Source organism: Gopherus evgoodei, chromosome 10 (assembly GCF_007399415.2).
Source record: "Gopherus evgoodei ecotype Sinaloan lineage chromosome 10, rGopEvg1_v1.p, whole genome shotgun sequence".
Classification (NCBI taxonomy): domain Eukaryota; kingdom Metazoa; phylum Chordata; order Testudines; family Testudinidae; genus Gopherus; species Gopherus evgoodei.
In genome coordinates this window covers 54,141,563-54,149,771 of record NC_044331.1, presented here as the reverse complement: position 1 = coordinate 54,149,771, position 8,209 = coordinate 54,141,563, and the positions used below count along the sequence as shown (strand labels likewise).

The window sequence follows — 8,209 nt, the reverse complement described above, 5'->3', positions numbered from 1 at the left end:
GCCAAACCAAGCTCTGGAGCTCTGCCTGAACTAGGCCCTGCAGCCTGCTCCGTCAGTGCTGCTACTGCCACCACAGAGCACCCTTTAGGTCTGTAATGGTGGCTGCTCAGCAGTGGATATGGGAAGCCCAGACCCCACAAGATGCAAAGTGGATGAGTGCAAACTAAACCCCAAGAACCCTGCTGGACACACTGAGGTGAGGGGTAGGCTGGCAGGGTGCATGCATAGTTCTCCAGTGCCCTCAACTCAAGGGCTGCCACTGTCCCCAGTATCCTTTGTTCCAGATAAAATACGGTATTCCCTCACTTTTACAGCCAAAAATGAGTTACACCCAAAATAAAGACTCATGAAGCTGAGATTTCAGGTGGTGATTGGAATCCCAGGGAGGAATCCTGCAGGCACTGACTTTTTCTGTTTGAAAAGCTGTTTTGTGTCCCTCAGTTTGGGATTTTGTCCCTGCTCGTGCCCCACGTTTGGGCCTGGGCATGTAGAAAGGTGTGGGTGTGTGTCTGGCCACCAGGCACCCTGGTGTGGCACAGGCTGCAGGCTCAGGCTCTGTTGCTCTTCTCTCCCCACCAGGTGCCTCCCCATCCTTGCTGAGGAAGGACTCAGAGGTTCAGTTTGGATCAGATTATGGATGGGAAAAAGGGCCAGGCTTTGTTTTTGGAAAATGGTGGATCCTTCTGCTCTGTCACTGCTGAGAGGAGAGGCTCCCCTGGCAGCCTGCAGCATTTCCTGGTCTTGGCCAAACTGGAAACACAGAGAGGACAGCCCTCTTGTGGGTTGCCAGCGCTAGGATGTGGGCATGTGACCAGGATGGGCAAGAGCCTCATGAGGGGCAGAGGAAAGGTACTGAGCTGTTTTGAACTTCAAAAAACGTGGTGTTGGTGCCAGTTCTGGGCAGAGCTTTGGGTCCGTTCTCTTTGGACAGGAAGGGCTGTTTCATACAACTGAGTGGGGCTCTGATGGGCAAGTTCTGCTCTCGGGGTCTGTGCCTCACCTCTGTTGCTGAACTGTTTGCATATAATTTATTAGCAAAAGGTGAGGCATTGGGTAAATAAAGCAATGGCTTATCATGTGCCATATTAGAAGGGATTATGGGCTGGCTAGTCCCGGTTTCCCACCATACAAGCACAAATGCACAGTAGAACTTCAGAGTTAGGAACACCAGAGTTACGGACTGACCAGTCAACCACACACCTCACTTGGAACCAGAGGTATGGAATCAGGCAATGGCACAGCCAAAAAAAGAAAAAGCAGACAGCACAGTACTGTGTTAAACGTAAACAACTAAATAACTAAAGGGAAAGCAGCATTTTTTTCTGCAAAGTAACGTTTCAAAGCTGCATTAAGTCAGTGTTCAGTTGTAAACTTTTGAAAGAACCATAATGTTTTGTTCAGAGTTACAAAAATTTCAGTTACGAACCACCTCCATACCTAAGGGGTTCGTAACTCTGAGGTTCTGCTGTATTCTGGTATTCATCTAGTCTGGTCTTCCATCTCCTACCATACAAAAAAACATCAGTGATCCTTCTAATCCAGAATTATGTCTCCTGCTATATCAGACGGGCGGAACTTCTAGGCCAGCATTCCATCAGAACCAGAGGTCAGGGCCAGATTTTTCAGAGGAAAGTCTAAATTACCCCCGTCAAACAACTGCATCTAATTTTGAAACCCTGTTCCCTGGGGAGAGGTGAGAACTTCCAGTGCCCGGTTGGTGAACCTTGTGCAGTGGCTGCCTTTGAAATGTTACACTATGGGAATTGGGGTGCTGTGGGCATTATTCTCTTTCATGTTGTTACACTGGAAGGCAGCCATCAATCACAGACTTGGTTAAAACTGATTGGTACACTAAGCACCCTTCCTTCAGACTAAATGAAGGCACAATTAAATGTCCCTTTCTGTAGTGCTAGCTGAAACTATAGGAGGCACGGCCCAAGGCACTGGCCAGCATGGCAAAATCTCATCAGAAACAAAGCTATTTGGGTCAAGGGATTTTCCCGAGGACTGATTACATGTGCAGGGTCTGCAGGGTTGATTGGTTGCAGCTATGTGTGTGTGACAGCGAGGTGGAAAGCCAGCAAAAAATCCAGCAGATAGCGAGAGAAGTCATTTGTGGCCCTAGAGGGATCTGAGACAGAGCTTCTTGGGACACAGGTTTGGAAATCCTGACCAAGGAAACTGCCTGTTGTTTGTTTCTGCTGTGTCCAGGGTACAGGACGCCGTGCCCTTTCTGTAAATAAGCAGGATCGCACCAAAGAAGTATCTGACTCTATCATCAATTTCCCCTCCTAATGGAAACAACCCCGCAAGAGCCCGATTAGTGCCTATCCACTCGGGCCAAAGAGCACTCGTATACATGTGTACTCCTTCTTGCTAAGGCAGTCATTTCATTTGCCCCAGCAATAGCCAGCAGCTGGGAGCTCCAGAGGTTTTAAACTGGAGAGCAGGTTCCCTGATTCTCAGCTCCCTGGCCCTGATGCTGGGGCAGCTCTAACATATGCTGCAGCTATGCTGGGTCTGACACATAGTGGAGCCTCATTCCACCTGCCTTGCCTCTGTGGGCACACTCTTTTCCCACTCCCGACATGCCCCCTGATGCTGGGCAGTGCAGCTAGTTACCCAAAATTGGGCCAGCTAGTAAGCTTAGGGAGGACTTATAACCCACCAGAGTCTGGCAGAAAGCAGCATGTTTATTATACTGATAGCTAAGCTCAAAAGAAAGGGGGTCACAATCACACTCCCACACTCATGCTCCCAGGACAGGCATAGCACTGGAGATGTCAAGATCCTTCAAGGTAAGTGTCTCACAGGCAGTGGTAGACGTTGCGATGAAGGTAGGTCTTCCTGAAGCACAATGGAATGCAAAGCAGCGAACCACTGGCCAGGTGGTCCGGGCGAAGGGCCTTCACGGGAGGTATAAGCTTATGAGTGCACAGCTGAGCATATGGTCCTTTACCCTTTTAAGGACCTGCTCCTCGTGGCCTGTGACTAGAGATGACTTGGCCGCATCTGGTTGGTCACATTCCACCTCGGGCAGTGTCCATGCATTGTCCATGCATTGGGCGTGTGATCGCTGCCTAACCAGAGTGGCAGGCACCTTGTCTACCTGGGAGCTCTTCCGTTCTTCCAGCTGCTCAAGCAGCCCATTCATCCCACAAGCATTCCAGAAGGGAGAAGGAGGGGGAAAGCCACTTCACAGGTATTCAGAGAAGGAGAGGAGACAAAAGTGGGGGAGGTGTAACAGACCTTTTGAGCATACAGGTTATATATAGCATACAGATCACTGCTGCTCCTACAATACAGCTGCCAACAAGGGAAGGGGGAGGAGGTGGAGCTGTCTCTGCTAACCTATACTGGCACAGATCCCCCGGTGCCCAGGGAGTGCTCCTGGAGGAGGCTCTGGCTCGTGCACATTTACTTTGCCTCACGTGGTGCAAGGGAGAATCAGCAGGCTGGAAATCCCAGTCCAGAGTGCCTGATTCTGAGTCCCACCCCTGTGTCCAGGGGCTTCCAGGCCAGGGCACTATAAGGAAGCCTCTGCATAGAGGGAACCAGGGCTGGATGGTCAGAGGAAGAGGCAGCAGCTCTGGGAAGGTGCCCTATAGTTTTTTGCCTTGTTCCTGTGCAGAGAATTGCAGACATTCTAGTCCTAGGCTTCATGTCTCCCTCCCATGTCCCCCCACCTCCCAGTGCTGCATGGCTGCATAATAAGACCAGATTCTCTTTCCAGAGGCACTGAATGATCCAATATGAAGCACCCATGCAAAGGAAACATCATCTGCTCCAAAGCTTGTCACATATAGAAGCAGCTAGGCCAGGACAAGTGCAGGTCAGCCAGACAAAGCGCTGAAATTCACCAGCTCGGACTGCGGGTGAAGGGTCTCTCCATTCGGATGGTCACGGTAACAAACCCAGACAGATTTCACTTGGCTCTCTCCACAAACCACTTGTGACAAGATGCACCTGGCCCTTTGAGGCCCCCTGCTAGAGGCCCTGCAGTCTTCCCATACCAGGCCCTGGAAGGAGCATCCTCCAGGCCTTCCTAGAAAGGCTGCGCAGAAGCAGCCAATCAGAGCAAAGCAGGCTCAGATAAAAGGAACCGCAGGGGCTGAGCAGGGCAGTCCCCAGCTCAGCCAGAGAGGGAAGGATGGGGACTCTGCTGTGGGCTGCATTAGCTAAACTTAGGAATGAGAGGGGCTGAGTGCTCTAGTCCTAAGGTAACAGACAGAGGTGAAGAGCCTAGGTGGGAAGAGGCCCAGGGAATGTAGCAACAGCCAAGTAAAAGAAGCAGCAGGTGGCTATTTATAGGGTCCCTGGGTTGGGACCTGGAGTAGTAGGCTGGCCTGGTTCCCCCCTCTATCCCCAGCTAGTGCTGGAGGGGTTGAAGCCCTGGAAAGGGGACACGGCTCATTTTAAAAGCCCAAGAAAAGGGTCTAGATTTAAAGAACCCAGAGACAGGACTGAAGACCCTAATGAGGGTTGACAGTTTTGTTGAACTCTGCTACCCCAGAAGAGGTTCATTCATCCATTTCATTGTGTGGTTTGGCCAGAGGGCTGAGCCACTGAAGACCTACCAAGCAACGTCAACAACCTACAGGGGGCACCGGGACCAGGAGAGATTGCAATGTCACACCCAGCCAACAGGAGGTGCTCATGAGAGGTGAGTGTCCCCCGTTACACCACCGCTGAATGTCTGATCAAGGCAATCCGCTTAGCACAAAGTGTGTCTTGTTTCCCTTAGCCAATAAAGTGACTGATTTCTTCATTACTGATCACACCATTAGCCAGTTCAGCTGTTCATTTTCACTTGGCTTTGTTTCATGTGATGGGTTTGGGATCAGATATTTCACTAGAAAATGTGGTAAGAATTAATTAATGTATAATTGTGTGGCTGGAGAAGCATTCATAGAAAGTTAAATTAAAGTGGGACCTTATTGTGTAAAAGGAAGTTACCATCCCTGGAATTTTTAGAGGGATTATTTCAGGTAGTAGAGAGATCCCATTCTGATTCCATCCAGTAATATATTGGAAACACCTAGTTTCTGCAATGTCCCGGAAAAGAACAAAACAGTAATAACGCAAACAAAATAAAACCCAGCATTAAGACAGATTGATGCTTGAGAACACAGACCAGGAATGGAAGGCAAAATACTCAACAGGGATGTTTTAACTATTCCCAGACCAAATGTTACAAACCCAGGAAATTGCCAAAATACCAAAACATATTACAGTCTAGAAAAGCACAGCTAGGGCACCCAACCAAACTTACCTCTGCCCTCTAGTGACACCATTGTATCAGAGCCAGTGTACAATTGTGATCAAGGCATTTCAGTGCTTGTGAGCACAAAATGAGATTTAATTGCTTTTTAAAGACCTTAGATTTTCAATTTTTTTACCCCTTATGGTCACTGAGATAATTCAGGACAAAAAATGTTTGACACAGGGGGTTAAATTTCTTCAAGGGCTCATATGTGAATTAATTGTAGCTCAGAAACTTATAATGAGTTTACTTGTAAATTCTCAGAAAAAACATTTCCCACTCATAGAGTAAGGGTTGTCATTTTAGGGGTGGTTGGGGTGGTGTGTTCTTCGTATATAGCCAGATGGTTGAATCTCTGTAAAACTGAACTTCAGCTAGGGAACCTTGCTTATATCAGACTGACTCCAGAGTGTGGCCATCAAAGGGAAATGGAGTTACTCCAGCTTGACACTAGTGCCATCAGAAGCTAGCTCTCTGAGAGCATTTCATACAGGTCTTCATGCCCCACATTTTCACATGTGATTAATATTTGTGGGTGCCCCAAGTTTTGGGTGTTGCAATTGACACATCTTAAAGGATGGACCCCCAAAATCATTAGCCACTTGTGAAAATTTAGACCAAATAATATTAATATCCCATCCTGTAAATGTCATTAAGATAAAACTAAGGATGGAAAGCTAGACTGCAAACAAAAAGAAACAAAGCTCTCTGGGGCAGGGGCTGTCTTTTTGTTCTATATTTGTACAGTGCCTGACACATTTGGGCCCTGGGCCATGACTAGTTTCCTAGGTACTACGGTGATACAAATAATAATACAAACATTGCCATTTTGTTTTAAGTTGACAGTGGGGGGAATTCAGACAATTTCCAGAAACAACTTTAACTCTGGCCCCATATTCTCTCCAGTCCCACCGAATGGGGATACCAATTTAATATGGTTATTGCAACAATTTTAGAAATGTTTCACATCATTGGCTACCAGTGTAAATGTGTCACATTCTGCATACATGCTAGTGTATTTCAGAGTGTATATTTGGTTGTTAAATTTGTGATTTGTACTGTATTGTTTTTATATAACTCATCCAATCAGTAACAGAAACAATACCATGCGACTAATCAAGACAACTTGAACTGTGAATATATGCAACAAACTATTTCTTAAAGAGGAAGTCAAAAACTTTGGGCAGCTCAAAAGCTTCTCTCTCCTCCCAATAGAAGTTGGTCCATTAACAGGTTTTTCCTAACACACCGTGTCTTTCTGACTGACTAAGAATTATTTATCGAAGAGATTTGTGACTAATAAGAAGTAATGAATACATGTGGGATTTTGTGATCTGTAGGCTGACAATTCACAACTAATAAGGCAAAACTTGTTGAGTAATTTATTCACTCGTCTTTACATAGAATCTTAAATGTGGAACATCAAATTCCGGCCTCATTTATATAAACCTCTTGTCTTTGCTGGAGTCACTCTCTGTCGAAACTGTTCAAATGAGCTTAGAATTTCCCTTCAGGTACCTATTGAAGTTCTGTGATAAAACAGTGGACCTTTAATAATATATATCACACTGGTTAAATGTGCTGCCTCCTACTAGTGGCTGAATCAAACAGGATAAGGATTACTGCGTCTACTAGCCAATAGTGCTACTGCTTCAACTCCAGAGAGCAAGGCCTTCGTCCTCTGGGCTCTGCTGTCTTTCAGGAACATACAGTGGCCAGCACTGTATTCTCATGGTTTTCCATTAATCAAATAGAAACAGGTGTGGAAGGAAGAACACTAATAAAATATCGGATATAAGGGCTACAAGTTTCAAACAAATTCTGTTACTTAGATCAAAGGAGGACCTAAAAGCTGGTGAAGCTACAGGGAAATCAGGCGTCTCCAGTATGCACTTAGCTCCAATGTAGTGTGTGCGAAGGTGATGGAGTGCTCTCCCTTGAAAGGTCCCTACAGGCAGAGCGGTTATTAGCACTGTGTGGTGTATGTGATGCTAGAGAGAGCTGTGTTGTGTGCCTTGCAAGATGGCTACATCCAAGCAGCCTCCCTTCTCCCCTATGGAGAATGGCAGGGCATAGGCTGCCCAGGTGTCACAGGCGGCTGCTGCGGATGCCACCCTTGAGGGGCTGGAGGCTGTGTTCCCCCAGGAGGTCAGGCTCTTCACTGACACCTTCTCTGGAGAGACCAGCTACCCCTTCTGCAGCCACATGTTAACCATGCCCAGCACTACAAGGCCCAACTTGGGGTGGCAGCACCCCTTTGGAAAGCAACTCTAACCCTGTGTAAATATTTTGAGGAGAAGTTCAACTTCTGGGCCAAGAAGGTGATTGGAGGGAATCATGGGCATCCTTGCCACCCTGCATGGGGGAGATGTAATGATCACTGAGCTTTCCCTGGTCTCGAAGCAGAGGCAGGAGAACTTCCATAGGAATTTGTCCTCAGAGCATTCAGCTTGGGCCCAAGTCTGTGCTGTGTCATGGAGTCTGGAGGCCCATGAGGCATTCCTGAGAGATTGACTTCCTTATAGGGGCAGACATAGTCTGCCTGAGAGACACATACCGCTTGCTAATCGGGGTCCTCCAGAACCTGGGTGGCCAGCAATCAACTGAGGCTGGCATGCAGGGAAGGCAGTGTGAGTAACCACCACCCGATGGGCTGGATCACGTGGCAGATCGGCAGTAAAGAGGTCTCCCAGCTAAAAAAAGGAGCTCTGGCTGGGCCATAGACATATGAAGTACAAAGTGACTACAGAGTGGTATCACGATCTGTTGTGGAGCTTGGCCACATCTGTACCAGAGTTTGTTGTGGGCACAGCCTGACTCATCCCAGATGTGGGCGACCATGTGAGACCAGTTAACCCTGAGCCAGAGACACAGAGGTCCCGAGCCTACTGTGGATGGCACCAATTCCTGTAAGAAATAATCATTCAAAATACACCACAACAGGAG

General features: G+C 47.5%; 1 pseudogene; it reads left to right on the top strand.

The window, feature by feature from the left end:
- The first annotated feature begins 2,831 nt into the window (after window positions 1–2,831).
- LOC115658843 lies at window positions 2,832–7,901 on the top strand (annotated as a pseudogene).
- Window positions 7,902–8,209: the final 308 nt, after the last annotated feature.